At 47.1% G+C, this 26,441-nt stretch overlaps 1 protein-coding gene and 1 pseudogene across 5 annotated transcripts in view; one reads left to right on the plus strand and one right to left on the minus strand.

Annotated features, from left to right (window-relative positions):
• The window catches only part of ATG5 (autophagy related 5), a 194,588-nt gene that overhangs the window by 159,233 nt on the left and 8,914 nt on the right, over positions 1–26,441 (plus strand). The window lies entirely within an intron of this gene.
• LOC307105378 (large ribosomal subunit protein eL33-like) lies at positions 4,473–25,583 on the minus strand (annotated as a pseudogene). The gene is made up of 2 exons: positions 25,490–25,583; positions 4,473–4,891 (listed from the first exon to the last, which is right to left on the minus strand). The product of its transcript is annotated as a large ribosomal subunit protein eL33-like (transcript).

The following is a 26,441-nucleotide window of genomic DNA, read 5'->3' on the forward strand; positions in this document are numbered from 1 at the left end:
CAGGATGAAGCCCGCAGCGAAGCCCCACTTTGCATTTAGCGGATGGACTCACTTACACACATGATCATTATCTCTTTTACATGTTTTTAGTGCTTTCTCCTTGTTCCTCCCCCCCACCCCCCACCCCAAATGCTATTCACATTTGCTCATTTGAGAAAGTAATTCAGTTGCCTTAGGAAAGGCAGATATATTTTCCCCATTTTACAGATGGGGATCTGGAGGCTTATGGGGCATTAGAGGCCTTGCCTAGGGCTCCAGGGCATCTAGAATCTGGTGGCAGGGTCACACACAGGTCACCCAGCTCCCCTGTGCCCAGGCTGAGCGATGCCCTCTGACACACGAGGTGATTACAACAGACTCCACACACCTGGCAGGACGTGCAAGGAAATGGTAGAGACGCTCTGTGATATATTCAAGCGAGGCAAACGCACTCAGGAGCACCTGGTCTCTGCACCGCGGCCTGACCGGAAGCCCCAGCCGCGGCTGGCACCCAGACGTTCTCTGTGCCCTGCCTGAGGCTTGTGCTCCTAGACTCTGACAGCCTAACAGCGCCAGAAAGACCTCAGAATCCATCCGTGTAACGCATTCCCTTCACAGACGATGAAGCTTCGGTCCAGAGATGTTAAATTACTCCTTCAAGACGACAGAGCAGTTAAGCAATGAGGCTCAAGGCCTGCTCCCCATTCTGCTGCGCGAGTCTTCTCGCAGCCACCCCTAACTCAGCGCCGGGCCCCTACCACTGGGTGGTGAAGCTTTAGGTGGTTTCATGTTCTTTGAAGTTTTCTGTATTTCCCAAAATTTCTTCGGAAGCCAATGAGAGAAATAATCAGAGAACAAGGGGTTGTTACATGTGTGTAGCGTGGGCATGCAGGTGTGGAGTCCGGCGTCTCTCTTCCCAAAACACCGAACTCTTTCTTGTATTGATAGTTTTTCAACCGAGGGCCGGTGAGAGTTCATCATTGCTGTGGGAGCGGCTGTTACAAAACATCACAGACCGGGTGGCTTACCAACAACAGAAACTCCTTGCTTTCAGTTCTGGAGGCTGGAAGACCCAGCTCAGGACCAGCACGGGCGGGTGAAGGCCCACTTCCAGTTTGCAGGCTTCTCATATCCTCTCTCTGGGGGAAGGGGCTGAGCGCCATGGAGGTCTCTCTTCTAGAGCCCTGAGTCCATTCATGGGGACTCCACGTAAGCACCTCCCAGTACCATCCCAGCACCATCACACTGGGCACTGGGATTTCAACAAATGAATTTTGGAGGTGGTGGGGAGCATTCAGTATTCAGTCCATACCACTGGTTATCATCTCCCATTTTAGTTTCTAAAAAGGAGGCATTTCAACAAGCCTACAGCTTAGTTCTAGGTCTAAGCTAGTGGGGGACCTGGGGCCGGGAGGGCTGGGTGGTCTGACCCTCAGCCGGAGAGCAGCCGCTCTGCCTCGGGAAACATTTCAAGGGCTCTCCGGTGACATGGGACCTGGCTAACAGCTCCACAGCTGTGCACTCTCGACTGAGAGCTGGGGCCTGGTGCAGTGGCCGAAGATGCTGTGGGGTTTCTTGTTTTAAGGAGTGAGTTTATGATGTAGCACGTTTCTAAACACTGCAGCTTCAAAATACACCAAAGTTCAAACAGAATGCAGCCTGTTGTGGAGTTAGAAAGCCGAGCGGCGCTGGGCAGAGCCTCGGGTTCCGCTGTCTCTTACACCTTCTCCGTTCAGAGCAGCCCCCGGAGCTGCCACGCCGCTGCCGCCCAGGGGACCACAGCGGGGCGGGAGGGGTGGCCAGAGCCAGCATATTTCTCTTCGTGTGCTTCTGAGCAGATGCTTGTCCTGAAGAATTCTGGGGTGTCTGGAGAAACAGAATCCAGGGGAGAAACACCACCAGAGGTTGAGCCAGTAAGAGGCATCAGACCCACTAGTCAAGTGGACAGTAAGGCAAGCATGTCCTGGAAAAGTCAATACCCCCTTTTGGGTTTTTGGCATCAGTATAGCATAATGCACATGGCCAAGTGATAAAAAAGAAAACTAGCTTCTCAAAGTTAGAATTCACAGCCATCCATCCCCGTCTTCCTTTCTCGGCAGAGCTAACATGGACTGAGCACTTACAGTGTGTCAGACACTACACAGACAGTCTCTCACTTAAGCCCCATATCCGCCTAGGATATTAATTTTACAGATGAGGAAACTAAGGCACAGAGAGGTTAAGGGGCTTGCCCAAGGGCACACAGCTCATATGTGGTAGAACTGGGATTTGAATTGTGTTGCCCTGTCTCCAAAGCCCATGTTCTTCATCTTTTTGGTATTTAGACACCATAATCCCATCACAGTCTCTCTAATCCAGCGGGCCTCTCAGCCTGAGAGCCGAATGAGAGTGGAAAATATTCCGGGATCTCTTGTAATTCTGAAAAAAAAATTGTCCAAGAGATATTAGGAAGGTAGAGGTGCTGATTGAATCACCAGATGGGGCATTTCTTCCCAGGGTTGGTGCTCTTGGTGAAAGGAGGAGTGCGCGGAGGAACTTGGCTGTGAGCCCAGACGATCTCAGGGAGCCTGTGTGTAAGGGGGGGCACAGGAGCGGGGACATCAGGCTTTCTCCAAAGGGGGAGAGACTAGCTCACAAGGACTTTGGTTGCCCATGATTTGAACACTACAGTACGATTCCCATTTCCACCCAAATCCACGTGTGGACACTGTTTCAATGAGTCTAACTTCACAAGCATAAAGGCCTAGGTGCTGGGAAAACAGGACTTCTGAAACACGCCCCACACGTCCGAAAAGCTTTTGTGTAGGCTATTGTGTTAACACACATGTTCTAGCAGCAGAAACTGCAGCTCTACAGAACCTATGTTAAGAATTTGGACTCTGCCCTGAATGTTGATTCCGTTTCACATGTAGCTCAGCAATGTGATAACATTCCTCTTCCCTGGAGAATGGCTGGTGTGTGACTAGCAGGAAGCTGAGAGCCGAAGAGAAGGAGCATGCTCATAACAACACTTACTTACCTAGGAAAGCCTTTCACCTGCCGCTCTCAAGGCCTATGGCCAGTAACTAGTCCTCCCACCACCTGCGCTGGGTAAGTGTGATTGCCTGGTGTTTTAAGGTTGGAACATGGATGAACATGGGGCTATTAAATGACTTCAGGCAGCACCTCCCCCAAAGAGTTGGCACTGGGTGATGGGGAACCCTCCCTCTGCCTGGGAGAACAGCGTGCACCAAATGTGGCTACCAGCAGGGAGGGGTTCTCAAAGACCCAAGAAACCAAAGTGGGGGGTGAGGAGTAGAAGAGAAAGAATGAAAAGCAATAAATAGCACAGAAGGAGGTTAGAGGTTCTCTCCGACTTCCTGTAAGTATAATCCTACCGGCCACATGTGAGAGAAACCAAATGTCATGCAAAGCAGTGAAATTGTCACCCTGAGGGGTGGGGGCTTGCAGGCGAAAAGGTCAGAATAATCCCTTAAGCAAAGCAGAAGTCCCAGTGCTATTTTTAGGAACTCCTAGAATTTGCCACCTATTTTTAGAAAGTCTTAGAATTGGCCACCTCAACGGGCTCTGAGAACAGCCCGAGAACTACACTTCACCACCCTGGAGTGCAGCGTCACGCTTCCCTCCACCGGGGCTGACGGGCTTCTGAGAAGCGTAAGGGACAGATGTTGGGAAAGTGAATCACACCTCGAGCACACTGGCTTCCTACTGGTTAGGGACCGGGGTGGAGGATGGGGGCAAACAGTCATCACCCCAGTTGCGCAGCGTAAGCTTAACCTAGTGGTTAGGAGTGTGGGCTTTGAAGCCCTGCACATCCAAGCTCCAGTCCCAGCCTCCCTCCCCCTCCCCCCACCACAGCCGGGTTTCCTGAGCAAGCCTCAGTTTCCTCATCTGGTGCTTAGGGCTAGATATCCCCTCCCTCCTGCAGTGGCTGTAAGAGTTATGTGAGAGAGTACTAGCTCTCCGTGAACAGCAGCTGTGATTACATGCTAAGCTTTACACGTTGGTTTTTCTCTACTAAAAGGGTATCTCTTGCCGAAACGGGTTTGGCTCAGTGGATAGAGCGTCGGCCTGCGGACTCAAGGGTCCCAGGTTCGATTCCGGTCAAGGGCATGTACCTTGGTTGCGGGCACATCCCCAGTAGGGAGTGTGCAAGAGGCAGCTGATCGATGTTTCTCTCTCATTGATGTTTCTAACTCTCTATCCCTCTCTCCTCCTCTCTGTAAAAAATCAATAAAATATATTTTAAAAAAGGGTATCTCTTCCCACAGACAGGAGGGGTGATGGGAGTGCTGGGTTCCCTTAGGGCTCTGACACACGTTCCTCCAAGCTGCTTGAGTGCCGTCTGAATTCCAGGCTGTGGAGCACAGCAGGCTTTGCTTGGCCTGGGAAGGAGCACAGGGCAGGATGGCAGCCGTGTGGTCTGGGGGCTCATCCGTCCAGTCATTGTGCCACTCCCATGGCTTGTCAAGAGGACCAGCATTATTTTTCTTTCTTCAAGAGAACAAATCCATTTTATTTATTTGCTTTCCAATAAGTTTAAATCCAAGAGATACAGCCTTACATGGATGCTGTGTCCACTGGCCTTAGCAGGAAGGTTGCTTTGGAACTTAGCACGAACCTTGTCACTGTTCCCATGAGCACGAGTTACCTTCCCCAGGCGACTCTGGTTTTGTCCGGTTTGCCACCAGGAGTCACTGTGCTGTTCTTTGCTTTGCACACATAAGCACATCTCTTGCCCAGAGAGAATTCAGTTTCATCTGGAGCACAGACACCTTCAATTTTAAGAAGAGCTGTGTGTTACCTCTGGTTCCAGAGACCCCCACTGATAGCCGGCAAAAATGGCCTTGGCCCACAGCCTTCCAGACGTATCTGTTGATAATGAAGTCCTGTCCCCAGCAGGCCTCCAGGGCTCCAAGATATGGAGAAAGGAAGGCGAGGCCCACTATTTTTTTTTTTTAATTGTTGACACCATTACAGATGTCCCCCACGTCTCCCCCTGTGCCCACCTCCACCCAGCTCCCGCCCATCCCCTCTTCCCCTGCCCTTCACCGCACTGTTGTCTGTGTCCATGGATTATGCATATATGCTTTTTGGCTAATCTCTTCACCCTCTTGTATCCACTTCCCTCCCTCTCCTGAGATCTGTAGTCTGTGCCATTCTGTTTCTTATAATGGAAGGTCTGAAGAGATGATGGAGCCTTTCTCAATGCCCCTTGAAAATGTGATAGAAGTCATGGTCCTCTTCCTCTCAAAAAAGGCACATGCGTGCATAGTTTATACAGCCAGTTCTCGCTGTGTGTGGTGGTTATGTGCCATAAAGTCCCTGGGAGCACCGAATTCTCAAATACTGGACCGTGGCCCCGGGGAAAACACAGAGCTCGCTCCCTGTGAGCCTCTGGTCACAGCGTTTTCATCAACGGGTCAGCACATAGCTTTGTGTTATGTGTGTTTCTGTTTCAAGACACTTCATTTAATGTATATTGTTGGTTCGTTAACATTGAACTCACGGCCAACAGCACTGTCATTTATGCCCAAACAAATCTTACCTAACACATGTATGTTTTATGTGACCGTCACAGTCCTCTTGCACTTAGGAGCACCAGACAGCACTTCAGCAGTGTGCTGGGGGCCATTTTAGACCGTGGAGTCACCAACAAGCAATTTAAAGAGTCATGAATAACAGGCTAATTGTTGACCAGTAGTTCTATTGGATTTCTTTCTAAAGCAACTTTCCCCTCTGCTCCTAGCTCAAGTTAATCAGGCTCTTCCTTTTTTATTTATCATAAGTCCTCAAAGTGTTTCTCCAGACTCTAGTAGTCACTCACTGGTATGACAATTTTCACTGGAAAGAGGTGAATCGCATGGAATTACATAGCCTGCGACAGTCACTTGTTTTCAGTGCGAGAGCTGCTGAGCGTTGCCTCGTTCAACCTCAGCTGCGGGTGTGCGCATCGGATGACTCTAACTTCCCCTGCTCTGCACATGTGCGTGCCCACAGACGACAGCACAAGTGCCATGAGTATTGACTGTGGGATTACAGATGCACTGTAGCAAGTACATGGATCTGCAAATACAGAATCCGCAAAGAATGAGGACTGACTGCGTGCGAAGCCCAGGAAAGCCACTCCTCCGGGGGTCAGGCAGAGTGAAGTGTCTTATTTCTGCAACCCTTTGGCACCTGTCTGAAGTGGAGCAAATAAAACGTCTTCCTGTAAAAGCATGGGTGTCCTTCACCACGCCTTTTCATTCTCTTCTTCCTTAATGTTTTATACCTCAGCAATGTAAAACCTAGGCATTTGGGAGGAAATGAGCCTCTTATTATAGCAACTATGAATAGTTGGTGCTTTCTTACATGTATCATTACTGGCCTTAGCAGTCAAATGTTCATCTTTCTCAGAGAAGCCTGATTATAACTATTTGAAAGAATCTGCATATTCAGGAGGATTGGGAGGAAACATGAGAAAAGAGAACAGCATTGGGGGTAGCAGAATGTGAAAACATTTTTTCTTCACAATGTGTTCTTCAGTGTTGGTGTTATGTGATCTCAGACATAAATAAACTTAAGGAAAAACTTCAATTAAAACAACATGTCTAGGAGTAGAAATGACCAAGGGAAATATATTTAGGCACAGGGACACATTGGCAAAGAAGATCGAGTACTCCAACTTCCCCACCATTTCTGTCCTGAGGGCTTGTCTGAGGGCCATGGTGTTTCTCCCCGCGGTGGATTTTAACATTCTAAGAGGGCCATGGTGTTTCTCCCCGCGGTGGATTTTAACATTCTAAGCCCTCCCTGTGCTCTCGCTCGTGCTGGCACATGATGCTAAGACAGAAACTAGAAAAGCATTCTAGTCAAGACGTAAAGGGCACAGGTAACGGGCACGCCATCAGGTGTCTCTGGGAAACGGGAAACTGCAACATGTGGTTTTGTGAAAACTACTGAGGAGACGTTCCAGAGAGAAATCGCCAACAGGAGTGCAGACAAGGGACCTAAAATAATGCACGTGGGACATAGGTGGGACCTGCAGCCTTTGAGGACAGAATCTGATGCAATTCATGGGCCCAAATGTCTTAGTAAGATCCCCCTTGGAGACCATAGAAATCAGCCAGTCCAGGTTTTGTTGGGAATCCTGAATCCTTTTGTATGTTATATGTCAGATACCAAAAAATCAGACCCAGCCCTTGGCCTCAAGTCCCGGTCTGCTTGGGAAGGCAGGACTCAGTCATCAAAGAAGCCTCTGCTCTCGATGGCACACAGTGCTGAGCCCCGCGGGTGCCAGGCCGCGGTCTAGGCTCTTGGGACACACGAGTGAAGAAGAGGAAGTCCCTGTCTTCAGGTGCTCAGATTCCTGTGAGGGAGACAGACAATAAGCACGGAAACAAATAAGGACCACACCAGCAGAGATGACGTGCTATGAAGAAAACAGATGGCAATGTGATAGGCGTGCTTGGCCTGTCTGGGGAGATCGCATTTGAGCGCAGGGTGAGAAAGTGAGCCAACTGCGCCAGTACCTGGGGGAGGCTTCCCTGGTGTGTGCGGCAGATCGGAGACTGGGCCAGAGGGAGAGAAAGACACCTGTAAGGAGGGAGTCCTGTAGGGGCCAGAGGACGTGAAGTAATACGTGACTTGATTCTGTAGGTGAGGGATGCAGACACTGCCACCTTGGCTCCCATAGCAGACATTGCTAATCTAACCCCACACTGTCTCCCACCAGGCCCAGGGCAACCTCTCAAGCAGACACTACCAATCAACCGAAGTTGACGTGTGAGTTAAAGACTATTTGCCTCCTGTACTGTAAACAATGGGGAGCCTTTTAAAGGTTTTGAGCAAGAGACTATCAAAATGGAAGGAAAGAGATTAATCTAACCACGGTGTTAAAACCCTTTGCACTCGCTTGCTTTTTTCTCGATTCCTTTATTCTAATGCTAACCGTGTCGAGTCACACTCGACATCTGAGTGCAAAAGGTTAATACATGAAATAACTTGACAACTTTACTCATTTTCATCAACCTCAAAGGCTAGGTGTTATATATATAAGCATCACCAATGGACACAGACACTAGGGGGGTGAGGGCATGTGCTTGGGGGTGGGGGTGGCCAGGGAGAGGTCAATAGGGGGAAAAGGAGACATATGTAATACTGTTTGTAATACTTTAAACAATAAAGAATTTTTTTAAAAAAAGCTAGCAATTATTAACTTCTTTGAGCAGATAGAGAAAGAAGGTAAGTCATTCAGTTTTAAAGTCCTTGCTCATTTCACTGATATTTTAAGTATAAGGCAATGGGAATTTGGATGGAAATATTGGACAGATGTGAAAAACATAAAGGAAAAATTAGGGGGCGCTGATGACTAATTGGAGATTAGAAGGAAGGCAAGGGTCGGGTCAAAGATAATAATCACGACAAATGAAAATAGGTCTTGGTTGCAGAGAAAAAGAGTCTAGAATGCTACACACCAGACTGTTAACACTGTTACTTCTGAGGACTGAGATGGAGTGGCAGTGGGGGGAGCACATTTTTATTTGTTACTTTATAACCTTCTGCATTTTGTTTTGCAATAAGCATGTAATTTTGTAATTAAAAATAATTTTATTTTTTTCCCCCTTGGGTGACTGAGAGATGCCACTGACAAAATTCAGCAGATGCTAAGTTTGGGGTTAGGAGCAAAGAGAATACATGCTGACAGGCGTGTTGAGAGAGCCACGTGGCAACGGCTCACAGCGTTTAGTCCAAGTACAGACTCAGGCCCATTTGTACTTCTAAGCTCCGACTCTTCATTTTGGGATGCAATCAGTCCAGACCATCATGTCTGCCACTGGACTGTCCCTACGAGGCAGGCCACTCAAACCAAGAGCACAGGGACCCGGGCACCCGCTCGGCCCAGTGCACGGGAACAGGGCTGGACCCAGAGGTGGCGCTGACTCTGTTCTGGGGAAGTTGTTCTTCATTTGCTCGCAGTCCCCAGGACTGGTCCTGGCCAGGTGGTTGGGGAAGGGGAAGGGGAAGTGAGGAATGCCTCTGGCATGCCTGGCCCCTGGCGAAGTGCTAGCACCCTATTCTAAGAGGTGAGCCCTTGCCAGGAGACACCTCCTGGGGGTGCTTGACCTCTCTGTGCCCTGTGTGGGCATCACCCCATACTGTTTACCTCAGAGCAATGGGGTTGTGAGCCATGGCTAATAAAAAGAGCTACTTGTCAACTAGCAGTTAACATAATCACAACCATAACACGGACTAAAATAATAATGTGTCCAGGGAAAACAACAGTTCACTAAAAATTTGGGAGTAGATTCCTGAGGCGGGAATGAGATGCCCCCATAATCATCTTACTCAAGATGCTTTTTAATAGAAGGTAATAGCCAGAAATGAAACCAGCAGCATGAGGTACACCATGTCATAAGAAATAATTGTCGGCCCGGCCGGGCTCCGGGGAGCTAGCCTCCCTCCGGCTGCTGCTCTGCTGTCAGGTGTGGACTTCATTTCTCTCCACGGCTCAGGAGCGGCCTGCCGCCCGCCCCCCCTCCCCGGCATGTGCAGCCTTTTGGAATTGGAGCAGGGAGCCCACGAAGCGGGCACATGTTGTCCCAGCTCCCGAGGAGGCTTTGAACTCCGGGAGTGGGCTGCTTCCTCTGAGGGAGAGAGGAGGGTGGGGCAGGCCCAGGGCGAACGCATTTCCCTCCTGTTTGTTTGCCAGATGTGTGGCCTCCGAGCAATCCGGCCTGGATGGGTACACGGCTACCACCGCCCGGGGGGCCTCGGGCTGGGACCCCCAGCACTGCAGGGTTGTGGAGCCTGTCTCCCTCCGGCCCTCAAGCAGCCTGGAGATGGGTGATTTCTATGGAAAGTGGCCTGAGAACAGAAGCTGTCTAAATGTACCAGCTGCCCAACGTGCCCGTGGTCCCTCTGGTGCCGGGGGACCGAAGGAGTCCTCGCCCGCGCTGCGTGTCCTCCTGGCTGGCGTTTGACCCGAAGCCTCTGTCCCCGTGGTCCATGGCTTGTGTCTCCTTTCGTTGCTAAGGCCTCATTCTAAGCCTCGCTTCACACTCGTGGCCCTTAGCAGGGAAATTCCTCCGAGCGGCGGAAGCAAATCTTGTGGTTGTGGTGCGTGAGGCAGCACTTTTACTAGGACCTGCCCGCACACCCCTGGCTGAACCTGGGAGATCTGGGAAAGGTCCCAGTTCTCTTTAGGAAACGGCCGCCTGAGCGGGCGGCCCTGCCCTGCATTACTCAGAGTCTCGGAGCTGATTCACCCAGTGATACAGACGGGGAATCCGGCAGCGCTCTCTGTCACACACCTGTCGCAGTTAATCACCTGGAATCAGCTGACATCACCGGGATGGTTGTACAGTGTGCTATTTTGAATTTTATTTATGAAAGCTGGAGGGGAGGCTAGGACCCCCCCCCCCCCCCCCCCCCCCCGCTCCCCCAGGGCCTGGTCGCTGGGACAGGGCCCTGGGTGCTTTGGCCACTGGCTGCCTGGCTTCACCTGCACCTTTGTGTTGAAGGAAACCCCTGGGGTTGCTCAGCGCATTCCTTTCATCCCTGTGGTGCGGTTGGTGGCTGGCTCCTTCCTTCCTTGGCGAGCTCCGTGAGCCCCTGGTAGACAGGATCACCTCCAAGGAGGCCTCTGAGCGGTAATCCCTCCCCGCCTGTTTCCTCTTCCTCTCCTCCTTCTGCCTGGGCCTGCCGCCCGCCCCCCTGACAGCCCAGGGGCCCACTCCCATGACTTAGAGCCTCAGGATCCCTGAGCCCGTAGAGGGCCTGTCCCCCTCTCCTCGCCTCCCTCTGTCACAACACTTTTTTCTTTGTTGACTCTTCTCTACGCAAAGACAGCTTCTTCTGCTCGCCTGGCACCAGGAGGGGCGAGTGCTGGGCATTCTCCCTTATTTTCCTGCCCCGTGCTAAATTCCTATGGTTGATGCCAGAGAGCGCAGCTGGCCTGCAATGTTCCCAGGCGAACGGCTCTCCAGCCTCTTCCCAGGGGGCTCGCCCTGCACTGTCCGCTAAGGGCAGCCAGTGGCCGCACTTGCAGAGTGGCTGCCTCAGAGAGAAAGGTGCTGTCTGTGTATAATATAGACCAGGTTTCTAAGACTTGGAACAGCAGCAACAAAAGAATCTCCACTACTTTATTAATCATTTTTATACTGATTATATGGTAAAATGGTATTTATTTGGATATATTAGGTTAAATAAAATATTAGAATTCCTTCACCTGTTTCCTTTCACTTTTTTTAAATGTGGCCACTAGAGAACTTAAGAAGACCTGTGTGGCCTGCTCGTGTTCCCATTGGACAGCACCGGTCTCGGGGGAGGCGCTGGGCATCACTTCCCAGGGTTCCTGGGCCCACAATGCCGCTGGGCGTTCCCTGTTTGAAATGGCTCCGCTTGGCCTCCAGGCTGAGCCTTCACGTGGGGACTTCCACCCACACAGTGAAGGCGGGACTGAGGGGGGAAAGTAAAATAAACAATAATGAAGAAGTTTTTCCTAGTTACCTGAGTACCCATGTGATAGGTTATGTTATTGCTCTCCATGTGGGGGTCCCAGACACCTGTTTGTTAAAGTGGCTATTGTGAGACCCAATATTTATACTAGCCATAATAATCATCTATGCAGCCAGAGCGAGCAAATATCCCACCCGACTGAAATGCGCACTCTTTAACTCGGCGCTGGGGCGTGTGTTTGGAAAATTAGCTCTTTCAGGGGCTAGCTGGTACCATGAAGGCCTGAGAGAGTTCATGGGGGAGGAAGGCCCTGCCGGCGATGGCTTCCTTCACTCCAGATGGCTGTGCAGAGGAACGCATGTATGGGCACAAAAATTGCTGCCAATGTGTGTGCGCAACCTGCTTTGGAGTATCCAGTACGTCATCCCTTCCCATGCAGGAGTGGCTGCACCCACCTGTGTGGCTCACAGCGCGGTGCTCGTTCCTGGGGAGGGTCAGGCGGGAGTTCCAGGTCAGGGCTCTCCTCCTGGAGCAGCCGCCCCTGGCCACTCCGTCTGCAGGCCTGCCTTCCTCCACCCACCAGCCTCGCCGCCACGGCGCGTTCGTCCTCAGAAACTTTCAGCCAGTTTGTTGTCTGCAGGGTAAATCCCAAACGCTGTCGGACTCAAAGCCCTCGGCACTGTGGCCCCTGAATCTTTCTGTCACTTTCTTTCCCACCATTTCTAAAGTCTACTGTCTAGTGGGAAAATAATGACACAAACAACTCTTCTCTGGGAAACTGCTCGGAAGGAGAAGTCCAGGGGGCCTGGGGAAGCGCCCCAGCTTTCCTTCAGCCTTTGCTCTCTGCCTGGTGTGGATGCTCCTTGATGAGAGTCATGGCTTTACCTTCCCAGGGGATGCAAGGGAGGGCGCTGGTGGGGCGGGGGTTTGCTCAGGGAATTCTCAGCAGAGCTGATTGGTGACACAGTATCAGAAGTGGATAGTCGGTGTTTTCCACGTCTGTGCCCAGTAGTTCAGGCCTCAGGAGGACCTGGCTGAGCAGCAGGAGAGAGTCAGGGTGTGGGCTGTGTTCCTCCCACAGCTCTGTGCAAGGCCGTCAACGGCAGTACAGTGTGGATATCATACTGTAGAGATGACTTCACTCTGTGCACTTTGATTGAGGAGCAACCTGTTTTAAAAAATATTTTATATCTTCCCGCACTGAAAAAGAAATGATGACCTCCCTTTGCGCGGCTCAGACCCCCCAGGAAGGTGTCCTGACGGTGAGCGTGTCACCAGGGGAGTGTGGTGGGTGATGCCCATCAAAGTCACGGTGTCCCGCCCTCGGGGTGTCAGCCAAGGAGCGTGCAGAGCAGGAACCAATGTAACAGCGTCGCCCATCAAGACAGCATTACATCACCCAAGTTCACGGGGAGTTTCTGTGGAACCAGAACGAGTGAGTTTCTTGCTCGCTGCTGTGAGGTGTCTCATGAGTGGAAGTGAACATGATCTTATGAAATCCTAACTTGCATTTTCTTCATGGGGACTCACCGGGCCTTGCTGCAGTTTCTAAAGTAAGGCCCTCAGGCTACTTTCTGGCTAGAATCATCCGAGGATTCCTGTGCCTCACCCCAAATCTTCCAACCAGCACTGGGGTGATCCCGAGGAGTCTGCACCCTGCCTAAGCTCCCCAAGGGACTCTTGTGCAAACGCACCCCCATTTGAGAACTCCCCCTGGAGTTCTACTGTCAGCTACAGGGCTCTATCCAGACCCACTTTCCCTCAAGTAAGACAGAGACAAGTCTGGGTCACTGGTTCAGACTCCTCCTCACTCATGGTGAGTTTTTGTGGCCAAGGGTGGGGTGGGCATGGACAGAATTCTAGGCTCCTTTTTTACCAGCTAACCTCAGTCAGGCCTACACCAGTCCACCAGAGATGTTCTTCTAATAGTGAACCCCAAAGCATAACAGCCAAGAATTCAGTCTCTTTCCTCTTCGGAAGTTTTGAAAAAGTATTCACTTCCTGCTGCTCAGATGTCCTAACACCATATTTGTCGAGCAACAATAGCAAAAAGAGTCCTATTAATTAATCCCTTCTCACAGACTGTGTGACAAGGACCACTGAAATGATTCTTCCTAGGTGACCGACCAGTTATCACAGCTGCTTAAAATAGAGGCAGCTCAAAACTTTTGAATATCATCTTAACTAAAAAGTATGGATTTAAATTATTTTTTAATGATAAAAAAGGACTCTCTACCTTATCCTTTCCACCACTCCCAAATCCTGAATATTGGTAATAAAAATGTTTCCATTATAATTTTTTTTCCAAGGCAGCCCCTTAAAGGTAATACTCCTGAGGCTAATCGTGGCCAGCATTGTAATTTGGCTCTCTTACTGCCCATGTTCTATTCCTTCCCCCTGTTTCAGCCTCTATCCATCCTCAGGCTACAGGGATGTTGGTCTCCCTCCCAAGTCTCTGTTCTAGAAGCAATCATTTGATAAAAACCAACTTACTCTGATAAATACCAACTACTGACAAGTTTTATGAATTTCTCACCAGAAGAGCATTTTAAATTTTATTTTTAAATTATATTCTTATTGATTTCAGAGAGGAAGGTGGTGGTGGTGGGGAGAGATAAACATCAATGATAGAGAATCATTGATCTGCTGCCTCCTGCATGACCCCTACTGGGGATAAAGCCTGCAACCCAGACATGTGCCCTGACCAGGAATCGAGCCACCATGACTTCCTGGTTCATAGGTCAACATTCAACCACTGAGCCACGCTGGCTGGGCAGAAGAGCATTTTAAAAGAGAACGAGAGAGAGAGAGAGAGAGAGAGAGAGAGAGAGAGAGAGAGAGAGAGAGAAATGGTTAGTACCAAGAATGAATCACAAATGATGGCATTCGTCATCTGTGGGGTAAACAACTTTTGACATCCTTCCAATCACACCTTATGGTTGGATGCCTAGCTGCTCTGTTGGAGGCCAGGCCTGAATACTGTCAGCCTGTTGGAAAATTACAATAAGAGTTGGGCGTGGGCACACTAAGGTGGGCTATTTAAGATGGACAAGAAGATTCATAATAGTTGAAGCTGAATGATGGGTACATGGAGGTTTGTTATACTATTTTGTGGATGTTTGAAAATTTCCATACTAAGAAATTTTTAAATGCTCTTTACCCTAAAACTAGGGGTGGTGATTATGTTAGGTTTTTTACTGTGTGTAGATTGAAAGAGTGAATAAAAAGATTCTGTTGATTTTGATATATATCATTTCATTTGATCAGCTCATAGCCGACAGGTTCATTTTGAACATGGGAAGTTAAGTTAAATCATTGCACAAAAATATGCCACAAATCCAGTTTCTTCCTCTTTAGTAAAATAATATTTTTATGACCCAGGAAGTAAAGTATCATTATGCAAAAAGGGAGGGATCGTTGTACACAGTCCACGTCCTCCAAAAAGAGAGTCGTGGTGTATGCAAAATAACCACAGTCCTGAGCTGGCTCCTGCTCTTGCCAGAATCAGTCATGAAACCTGTACTAGCAGAAATTCAGGGTCTCCTAAAATAGTCATACTTGCGCTAGAGATTCATGCAGTTAAAGCTATTAGTGTGTCATAATCTGAGAACTTGTCACTGGATGATATACAATTATGATTAGCAGAAACTAGTTTAATAGTGACAGTGTGACTTATCTCTGAGATAGCTTGTATGTCAATACACAAAGTAAAATTGGCCATCTAGAAATCTTGGGGAATGAGTCATTTTTGCTATCTTGGTGTTACTGATATCCTTCAGGCAATACAACTTTAACCATTATTTATAGGAATTCCTTGGAAAAGTTGTGAACCTCTTCATCTTGTTACGGTTGATCATGGTCTGCCCTTGTCTTGGTGACTTAGTGACATGATGATGAGCAAGTTACTGCATCTCTCGATGTCAGGGAAGCCGTGGGCATGTTGTCACCTCCTCACTAACTGCTCTTATACATGCACCTTTTTGTAAAGCTCTTCTTCCTTTTGTCCAGGCACCAGCTACCTCTGCGACCCACTCTCAGATGAAGGTTTCCAGCAACTCTTCCTCTGGCTCTGCCTTTTGATTTGTTGTTTCTAGTCTTCTGGAGACTGAGAAGAAGATCCCTGGCCCTTTTTGAATTGTGTTGAAATAAGAGTAAATAGAAATGAAATGACTCTGAATGAGGGGCTCAACAAATGAGCCAAGTACTGGGTTTTAGGACTGAACTTTTGTGAAACCCTTTCTGGTGGATCAGAGGCCAGTATTCTGAATGGATAAGTCTTCCTCAAAATAACGTATATGGTTTTAGTAGGTATAACATTTCTGTGCTATGTTTTGAGCTCTATGTCAGCTTACTAAAGGGAGTTAATATTCACGGATCCAAATTACATCAGATACATTATTTTTTAATTTAAGGGTGTTGTGTGTGTGTGTGTGTGTGTGTGTGTGTGTGTGTGTGTGTATCTTAATTGGCCAAGAAGTGATTAGGCAGCAAATAGGTGGTGAGAGGCAGAGGAGCACAGTATTAAGAGCCAGACCACCTCCATGGTAAAACGGGGATGAGCATACCATTGCTGAGTGTTATATGAATTTGTATTGATAAAGCATTTGGCAGGGAGAAGAATGAGCCAGAACTGAAGACTGGTTTAGGATCAGAACAAGAATAACTCCCTTCCCCCCACCTTCTTTCTGATTCAGGGGAAGGGGGGATAGAGATAGAGATAGAGATAGAGATAGAGATAGAGATAGAGATAGAGATAGAGATAGAGAGATAGAATAGTGAAAATTGAGAAGGAAAGAAGCCAGGGAGATCCTTGGTGTCTATTTATGAAATGATCATTACCTAAAACAGAACTATAATGTAAATACTGATGGCAACTCAATGATCTGCTCATATCTGGCAAATAAAAATGTAGAAAAGACAATGGTAGAGCGAGAGGATAGTGAAAATAGTTATGGGGATGGACCAACAAGGAAAGAACTCCAAATGTGGCAGGTGCAGCAATGAGGACTCACTGTCCCTTCTGGGATACCTTGTCTATAGGGACGTCTAGAGAGAAGGAGTTGGAAGTGAAAGTCATCAGGGTTGGGCCAGTGACAAGGACTGGTGAACATTGAGCTTGGCAGACTTCTTTAATTTTATGATCTCATGAAACACAAACTCATCTGCAAGGAAGTGCAGTTTTGAATTGTTAATTAAACATCGATTCAATCAATGAAAGGACAAAGCATGAAGAAGTGGCATAATTAATTTAGTGGCTCCGTTTTACTCCCCCATCTGTTAGTTGAGTCATTTCCAAAAATAGACAAGCAGGACCCTTGAGCTGTGGCTGGAAATGAAGAACGAAGAGTAGCTTAGGTGCTGACATGTTTTTATCCATCAAAACCTGGGATACTGGAATACAGCAGAACTTTCAAAGCTTCCAATGAAAGCCAAACAATAGTCCAGGAAAGTCTCTCCTCCGTAGGAATGGAGAGGCCCTCTCCCTGCTGCTCCATTTCCGGGATGTCAAAACATGAAAAAACAAGATGGTTGGTGGTTTTCACTGTAAACAGTCAGCTCCAAACAAATACCTTAATTCGTCAAGCAGTCGGACGAGAAGGATGATCCATTTTGAGTCATGCTGCCTAGGTGGCGGAAGTCCCACTGAAAACAGCAGGAGGAATTAGATGAGACTAAATTAACTCAGGTGTCTGTGGAAATGGGTGGGAAGAGGCAGTGATTCATGGCAGGACAAAGATAAGCTGGTTCTTGTTCTCGTAAACCCCAAGTCCAGAGTCCATTTTCTGAAGTCATTATAAAAAGTAAATTCATTTTAGTAAATGGAAAGTCAAAGGTGTCAGAGCGACAGAGTTGGGACTTAGGCAGGGTTAGAGGTCAGCGTCCAGGAGTGATGACCTCATTTGCCAACCTGACCCAGTGAGCTCTGATGCCCAGAGACTTAACTCGATCCCACAGAGACAGGGGACTCACGGACACAGAAAATAGAGAAGTGGTATTGAACTGTGGAGGTCATTTGGCTTTTATATATATATTTTTAAGTTAGTACAATTATTGAGGTTTTACTTTATTTTATTTTCTACCTACAGAAAAGAGGCAGGAGTTGTCTATTTTCCTTACTGCTTTAGTCCTAAAGTATGGTTTCCAGATCTAAGACTGTAGGGGCATTTTAGAACCCATCATTGATTAAAAAAATTGATAGAAGATGCATTTTGGGGTGGAATTTGTGATGCTGAAACATCTCAGTTGGACTTGATCTATGATGGTGGATGGAGTCAGGCATCCTGAAGATTACTGATCCTACCTGTTTGCTGGGAGGTCTGTGTGATCACCCACATTCTCTCCAGCAGGAGGAGGGAACCCCCTGTTCCCATCCCCAAACCTGTCTCAGCAGCCTGGACTTAGGGAACCCTGAACCCAACTTGTTGATTTTGCCCTCGTTTGTTTAATCATTTTTGGAGGAATAGCTGTTGTTAGCATTGCCCCTACTGAAAACCCAAGGGGACCGTGACTGTATGTAGTGTCATAAAAAGAACATTGGACTCAGAAGACTGAGGGTGTGGTCCCAGCTTCACACCTGATGCCTGATGTATCCATGGGCGGGTCACTCTTCCCCATGGCCTGACTGCAAGGTGAGTTTACCGAGGATAATTTCCAGAGTCCTTCCTACGTCTATGATTCTACTGGTCTACGAAGTGCTATCATCCGTGGTAACAGAGATCTGATAAACTGCCATACCCTCTTGGAATGTACCAGGAAGAACTTGGAACCAAGAAAACATGACCCACCTTATGACAGGAACCACATGTCCACATGACAGAGGACACCCATGAGCGTGACAGAGTTGGCAAGGGATCTCAGGGAAGGAAGAATCTTCTACTCACAGTACTTCTGATTTGCTTTCCTGTGTTCCCCAAATTCCCTCCCTCAACGCTGTCCCACATCCTTTTGAATAATCATGTTGAAACAGTGACCTAAAACCCCAAGCCCAATGAGGTTATATGCTCCATGTGTCAGAGCATCAGATTGGAACTGTCTTGAAAGGTACAAAACAGTAGAATTTCCAGTGGAAGTTCTATTTCAAAACCTCTTGCAGAGCATTCACTCCATGTGTCAGACCTCTATGAAAAAATTCTGTTTTTCTCTCATTTAATGTTTACCAGCACTCACTGTGGAGAGCTAACCAGAGGATTAGGGCACGTTTTAAATATTACTTTTTATTTAAAAATTTGTGATATATGTACCTGGTGCAAAATTCCAAAGAGACTAGAGAATGTTAAAGGTAAAGTAAGTCTTCCTTCTTCCCCAATATGAAAATATTGGTCATCTTGGGAGGCAGGCAGATGTCTCCAGCTATTGGAATTCCACTTGGTCAGTGTTGACTCCAGTTCACCAAACGGTGTCCCAGTGACCTGGAAAAGTTAAGCATCACCCAGAGTGCCTGACTAGTCAATAAGGAGACATTATTTAGCTGTCCATCTCTTCCCTACAGACATTCACCTTTTCTAGATTCTTGTGTATCTGTTCAAAGAACTCACTATATATGTAAGACTTTGCATACATCTACTTTTTTCTTTTCACAAACAGTAGCACAGTGCACACTATTACCCACACTTGCTTTTTTCTCTTAAAGCTATATTTTGGAACTCTTCCATTTTAGGACATGTATAGCCACCCCATTCTTTTTAAATAGCTGCATAGTATTTCCATTGTATAAATCATCATAATGTGTTTAACCAGTCTTTTATTAATAGACATTTAGATGGTTTCCAACATGATGTTATAACAAACAATGCTGAAGTGAATATCCTTGTACAGATAACATTGTCTTTTTGGCATCATCATGTACCGTAATGTGCTCTTAGTTTTCATGTATAAATGTCTATCTTTTCAATTAGGTTGTAAATGTGTAGAGAACAGCAAATATGATGCTGTCCTGTGACTCTAGCAACATAAAATGCAGCATCATTTGGGTTTCATAAATATTGGATGAATGAATTAAAGATCCTCAATTGTGCCCATCCATGATCCTTTAGAAAAAAGTAAATGCTAATTCAAAGGTTAAATGACTTGCCTAAAATCACAGAGAATCAGTCAGTCATCAGAAACAGAAATAAAATAAAATAGGTGACAATAAAGGCAGATATTTGGAATACGTTCCAAAAGTAGAATAGTTTTCCAAGTTTACAGGCACACTTAGGGGAGATAACTCCATTGGCTAGCTCTGCAAGGTGAGTAAACAACTCCTCTGAAAATATTGGTCATCTTGGGAGGCAGGCAGATGTCTCCAGCTATTGGAATTCCACTTGGTCAGTGTTGACTCCAGTTCACCAAACGGTGTCCCAGTGACCTGGAAAAGTTAAGCATCACCCAGAGTGCCTGACTAGTCAATAAGGAGACATTTTCTCAATGAGGAAATCTCATTCAGCCCAGAGGAAGATAATAAAGGAGAAAGAAGAGAAGAAGAAAATAAAGAGGAGAAAAAAAATGTTCTTTGACCATATGACAGCTTTGGAGTAAATCAGGAAAAAAGAGGGAATGAGTGGATGACTTTAATTGTGCCACATCAGCTGTCACCAGTGATACATGAAGAGAATGCCCCTTTGTTAGCAAACAAGGAGGGCGTTGTTATCATGATGCTTAATGAACACTCATTATAATCTGGTAGTACAAAATGTGGTCTGATTGGTTGATCTCAAAACAATTATGTCGACATCTCATAGCTTAAAGATTATACAGCTTTGTAGTTTCACAACTTATCACCCCCTAAAAACAAAAGAGTTTTTCATACAAGTAAGTGTGGTATTAATCTTTATGAACGTTTTCCAGGATTTCCAAGACCCCTACCTACCTAGAGTGACTCTAGTATTGGCACCAATGTTTTTGAGGTAGTTAGTTTCTCTTGCCCTCAAATTGGGAAAAGTGTTGGATTGCTTGTTTTCTTTGCTCTTTCTCTCTTTTCTCTTTAGTGACCTGAAAGAGCAGACCCATTGGGTCTAGGAAGAATATCCACATTCACTCTTACCCCTAACCCCTCAACCAATAAGAACCTTAGTTGTAAGACAACAAGCAAACTATACACAACCACGAAATAGGAAGTGTGAATGCTATGCAACACTGAAATGCAAGGATAATTCGAGGAGCACAATTATCCAAGGTGACAGTTGATGAAAGGATGGTGGTTGACACTCCTAAGCTTGAGTAAAGTGTCTTGGAATCTGAGTGGTTTTAAATGGTCCACATTTCAAGTTCCTGCCTCGCCCCAAAGTGCTGGCAGCTCCCTCATAACAAGGCTCACCTGAGCACCTGCAGCTCTGGTCCTCAGGGGAGAGAGCCACGTGCTGAGTCATCAATACCTCCCAAAGCTCTGAGCCAAGAGCTACAGGGCAAGGCCACCCTGTTTTCCTTTGCTGCCCTGACCAAAACATGTGCTGGGCAAAGTGGCTAGAAGGGAGCGCCACCAGCTGAGGCTTCAGCAAGACCTTTGAATGTTAACACAGCCTTATTAAAATGAGCAACGAGCTTCTGCATTCATTGATTTGTAGAAATGGACTTAGAGGTCATCTGGTTTAGCTGCTGCATTTTACAGGTGTGGAAACAGACCCAGGGAGGTTACACCTCTTGCTAAAGTCACTCAGCTGGCTGGACCAGGAATAAGCCCAGGACTCTTGATGACCTGTTCCCCCAACCACCCCCCAGTAGAATGCTCTTTCCATTTCATGACATCACCCCCATCATTCCTATTGTTCTGGAAGTGCAGTCTTTTGAAATAAAATAATAACCTGACATGATGTGATGAATCCTTTTGAGATACTTGGATGGTTAAAGGTAAAACCTAGGATATCTTAGCATAGAGTGTTTTATATAATGTTAAAAAAAACTTAGAGTTCTTTTTGTTCATGATCTTACCCAGAAATTCACATTTCTGAAGAACTTCTGAAGATCTAGATAGAAATGATACTATAGTCCCATTTCAAGTAACCAACCGCCTACTCCTAAATTATCAAAATTTATAAGAAAAATTTAAAATTTTTCCTTATAGACATAAAAATTTTTCCTTTTTAAAAAAATTTAAAATTTTTCTTTATAGTTAAGATATAGCTAGACTTACCAATGTGTTTTCTTGCTATTCTGTTCTAGTCAATAAAATAAATATACCGGTAATAAGTGAACATGAAATTCTCTCTTGAACATCTAGAACCAAATACAGTCAGAATGTACACTGCTCTTAATTAAATAATCTTTTTGAGCCACAGGTGAATTACATGCAGAAGAAACCCAAAATACCTGTAAAGTTAAATGCTACAAAATGAAAGCTTGATCCCTCTTAGCAGATAATAATAGAACTAATTCACTTAAAAGAGGCCAATAACATAAATCAAATTATACATAGCTCTCTCTCCCTCCACAGGCAAGTAACTCTTTGAGATCAGTGTCTTGGTCTTATCCTCACTGCCAGCCTGGCCCAATGTTGGAAGTATAATTGGCAGCCAATACATGTTTGTTGAATGAACAGATAAGTGAATGCATAAGTAAAAATGCTGGTTTTATCTTTCATTATTAGGATGAAAACCCCACAATTAGAGACAAACCCTCCCCACAAATCTCAGGACTCATGTGTTGGATCAAACTATCTGATGAAAGGATTTAAAAGTAAGAGGAACAGTAGAGAGGACTTCCTAAGTGTTTCTCGCCCCCCCTTCCCCCGGGGAAATGGGTCAAAATAACTTAAGGCTCAGTGAATTACATTTAGTGAGTCTTCAATAAACTCTGTAATTTATAGCTAATACACGACAAAGTGGAGGTTACAGAGTGCAGTTAAAATTCTATCTCTTGTAGTTTGTGGACTAAGGCTCCTACCCTGAGGTTTAGAGAGAAGTTATCAGACATGTTTTGGGAAGGTTCCAGTCAGAGTTACTAGTTGGGTAACATTAAGCAAGTTACTTAGGAATGGTTACCGTTTTGGAGTACTTTCTATATGCTCTGCATTAAGGTTCTTTTCCTGCATCATCTAATTTATTTGATCTCTCTGAGCCTCTGTTTCCTGGTGGGGTAACAGAAACTACCTCAAAGGGTATCTGTGAGGATAAAATGAGAAAATGGCTGTGACAGGTTGTAGTAACTTATCTATATACTAGAGGCCTGGTGCACGAAATTTGTGCACGGGGGTGGGGGGGTTCCCTCAGCCCAGCCTGCACCCTCTCCAATCTGGGACCCCTTGAGGGATGTCTGACTGCCCGTTTAGGCCCGATCCTACTAAACGGGCAGTCAGACATCCCTCTCACAATCCAGGACTGCTGGCTCCAAACTGCTCACCTGCCTGCCTTCCTGATTGCCCCTAACCACTTCTGCCTGCCAGCCTGATCACCCCCTAACCACTCCCCTGCCAGCAGATTGATGCCTAACTGCTCCCCTGCCAGCCCGATTGCCCCTAACTGCCCTTCCCTGCCGGCCTGGTCACCCCTAACTGCCCTCCCCTGCCAGTCTGGTCACCCCTAACTGCCCTCCCCTGCTGGCCATCTTGTGGTGGCCATCTTGTGTCCACATGGGGGCAACCATCTTTGACCGCATGGGGGCAGCCATCTTGTGTGTTGGAGTGATGGTCAATTTGCATATTACTCTTTTATTAGATAGTATAGAGGCCTGGTGCACAGGTGGGGGCCAGCTGGTTTGCCCTGAAGGGTGTCTCTGAAGGGTGTCCCTTGGGGCGTGGGGTGACCTGGGTGAGGGGCCTGTGGTGGTTTGCAGGCTGGCCACGCCCCCCGGCGACCCAAGCGGAGGACCTGGTATCTGGGATTTATTTATCTCCTATAATTGAAACTTTGTAGCCTTGAGCGGAGGTCTGGGCCAGCCAGGAAGTTTGGCTTCCTCCATCGCCGGGGCCAACTCAAGCCTCCTGCTCTCTCCAGCTCCGTGGCTGCCGCCATTTTTGTTGGGATTTATTTATCTTCTATAATTGAAACTTTATAGCCTTGAGTGGAGGCCTGGGCCAGCCAGGGTGTGCGGGAAGCTTGGCTTCCTCCATTGCCATGGAAACCCAAGCCTCTTGCTCGCTCCCTGGCCGGAGCCATCTTGGTTGGGTTAATTTGCATACTCGCTCCTGATTGGCTGGTGGGCGTGGCTTGTGGGTATAGCGGAGGTATGGCCAATTTGCATATTACTCTTTTATTAGATAGGATATAAAAGGCTAATATGCAAAGTGGCCCCTCAGGAGTTCAACTGGAAGACTTGGAGTTTGATCGCTCGCTATGACATGTGCTAACCACCAGGGGGCGGCGCGGAACGAAGGAAGGCCCCGGCTGGCAGCCGGCAGCTGGAGAAGGAAGGCCCTGGCCAGCAGCTGGAAGGCCCTGATTGGCCCTGATTGCCAGCCAGGCGTAGGGACCCTACCCATGCACGAATTTCATGCACTGGGCCTCTAGTACAGTATAAGTCACATGGGAGGCATTATTTTCATAATTTTTATTGTATTATAGATGCAGCCAAATCAGTATTTAAGGTGGATTTTTACTTTCTGTTTCTTCTATTGGAACAATGCCATTTAAAATGAATACTGCAGTGCAAAAATAGACATGACTCATGAACCATATGTTCTTTGGAACCTTTATCTGTCGCTCTCTTCAATAATCTCATGAAGGAAGTGAACCGAAGAAGGAAAAAGTCAAGGTAAGAGTGAGAGAAGACAGAAAGTGACTCTAAGAAGTGCCCACCTAATTTCTAGAAAGCTTATCAGCAAAGCGTCTGACCAAATTGTTCGGTGTGTTCTAAAACATCTGCACTATTGGCCTGCGCTTTGTAATCTATTCCTGTATTTCCCTTCTCCTGAATTTCTGTTCTCTTAGAAGTCTCTGAGTAAGAAGTGTGTTCTGGAAGCTTTGTTCTGGGTGGGAGAAAATGATCTCTTGAAAAACAAGGCCACCTCCTTCTGGGCCTTGACGCTCGACAGTGTCATTTATGGAGTGACCCAGTCAGGCTGTAAATGACCAGAGACATTCCAGAGTTCATGACTGTTGTGTAAGACAGCACTTGGAGGGTGGCTGCAGGCATGAGGCACCACCCTCCACGGCGACTTGCAGAAGAGCCACGCCCCCTGGAATGTGGCTTCCAGCAAGGAGGGCCCCCCCCACTCTGTCCCCACACCAGGCGCTGGGGGCGGGAACTGGACGGACTGGAGGGACAACTCTATTTTCAGGGAATGACGAATTGCCTGCGCTCATTGGTTGAGAGTACTTACCTGCCTGCTGGAGTGACTTGTGGGAGGAAGTGTCGCGGAGCAACCGAATCCAAACAGCCAGCCACCAGAGATGATTGCAACCCAGGCTCCATTAGAAAATTGGAGGCGAAGGGCCTTCTCCTCCCATAGTCCTACAGTCAGCAGGTTGCCGGAGAGGACATTCCATCCCACTGAGGGAGAGGAGACAAGATGGCAGCTCTAAATTACATGTGCCATAGGCCAGGAGGCTTGTAAACATCCCAGCAGTTGATTGTTATTTTCATTCCTGACTGGCTCGGTGGTGCAAATAACAACGCCATAAACTGCTGGAGCCCAGCTGGAGTGCTGAGGACATGCATTTGTCAACCAGATCAGAGCAAGTGATGAATATTCATGGCAGAGTGAATCTGCTCCCCAAATAGGTAGGCTGATGCGTGAACTGGGAACGGGTCTCAGTATGGAAATCAAGTTTATAGGTTTAACCCAAGAAAAGCGCTCAGAGTTAGTGGCGTGATCAGGAAATGGCACTGCACGGAGGCTGAGGGCGAGTCGATCAGTGGGCACTGAGCTCAGCTCTGCAAGGTGAAAACATTCTAGAGATCTGGGGCACACGGTGTGCACAGAGTTCATGCTGCTGAACACAGTAGCAAACACTTAACACTTAAAAATGGTCAAGATATGGTAGAGTTTGTCATTGTTTAAATCAGAGTTAAAAAAAAAAAGAACAGAAATGTCACTTCAGAGTCTGCCTAAAACAGCTCCAACCAAATAGGTGACTGCGCCCCCACCTCTCTCCGTGTCCTTCTAACCCGTGGGAACAGGTGCTAAGGAGTCAGGTAGAAGCTGGTCTCAGGCTACACAGAGGTAACTGTGGCCACTCCTCGGGCTTCCCAGAAACACAGAGCTCTCGAACTAAATGTTCTTTCCTGTGTCTAATGATCTCGTCCCCCATCGCCCCGAAACGATCAGGGGCATAAAAGGATAGGCTTTGCTGCTCTGACGATGGGAGAGTCTGGCCAGGGTGGGTGCCCTGTCTAGGCCAGGGAGGAAACCATAACGATCTCCCCTCTCCCCTCTCCCCTCTCCCACCACCCCCTGCCAGGCCCCCAACACCTTCTACCCCCACAGGCACCATTGAAAGGGACTTTCCCTCTCTAACCACCAGGGTCTCCAGTGGTGAGCAAAGACGGTGACAAAAGACATGATGTGGTTTCTGCTCAGCTAGAAGCACAGGAAAAACTTTCAAACACCCCTTAGAAGGGAGAAGAACCCAACGCGGAAGGAAGTCTGTGCACCCTTAGTCTTTTTTTTTTTTTTTTTTTTTTTTTTGTCTTGCAGAAACATATGCCTCTCTTTTGGAGAAGCCCACAAGGGCCATGGAGGGTGGAGCCAAGCATTTGCTCACTTCCCTGAGGTGAACGAGATTTGGAGCTGGATTTGAGACACTGCTCTCATTTCTGAGTAATACAGCTAGTTTTAAAACATTTCTTTCTTTTTTTCTTTTTTCAGCCAACCCTCTTAAGGGCATATAATTCTTCAGGCTATATATAGATGAACAATAATATATTATGCGATTACACTGGAGTTGGAGGGGAGATTGAAACAGCTGTAACCTATCTAAGATGGGCTGAATGGTTTGCTTCAGATAATGTACGTTTCAGTCTGGAATCCACGTGTAGGTCAAAACTAGAGAAGACAAAAACTACCAATTTGAAGCGATCCGACTATAAATCTTGCAGGGTTTCTGTGGGTCGCAAAAGCTGTATAGCAGGTGGGCATACTGAAAGCCTACAGATAACTCTATAGGAAT

This window comes from Cnephaeus nilssonii, assembly GCF_951640355.1.
Source record: "Cnephaeus nilssonii genome assembly, chromosome: 9".
Lineage (NCBI taxonomy): Eukaryota > Metazoa > Chordata > Mammalia > Chiroptera > Vespertilionidae > Cnephaeus > Cnephaeus nilssonii.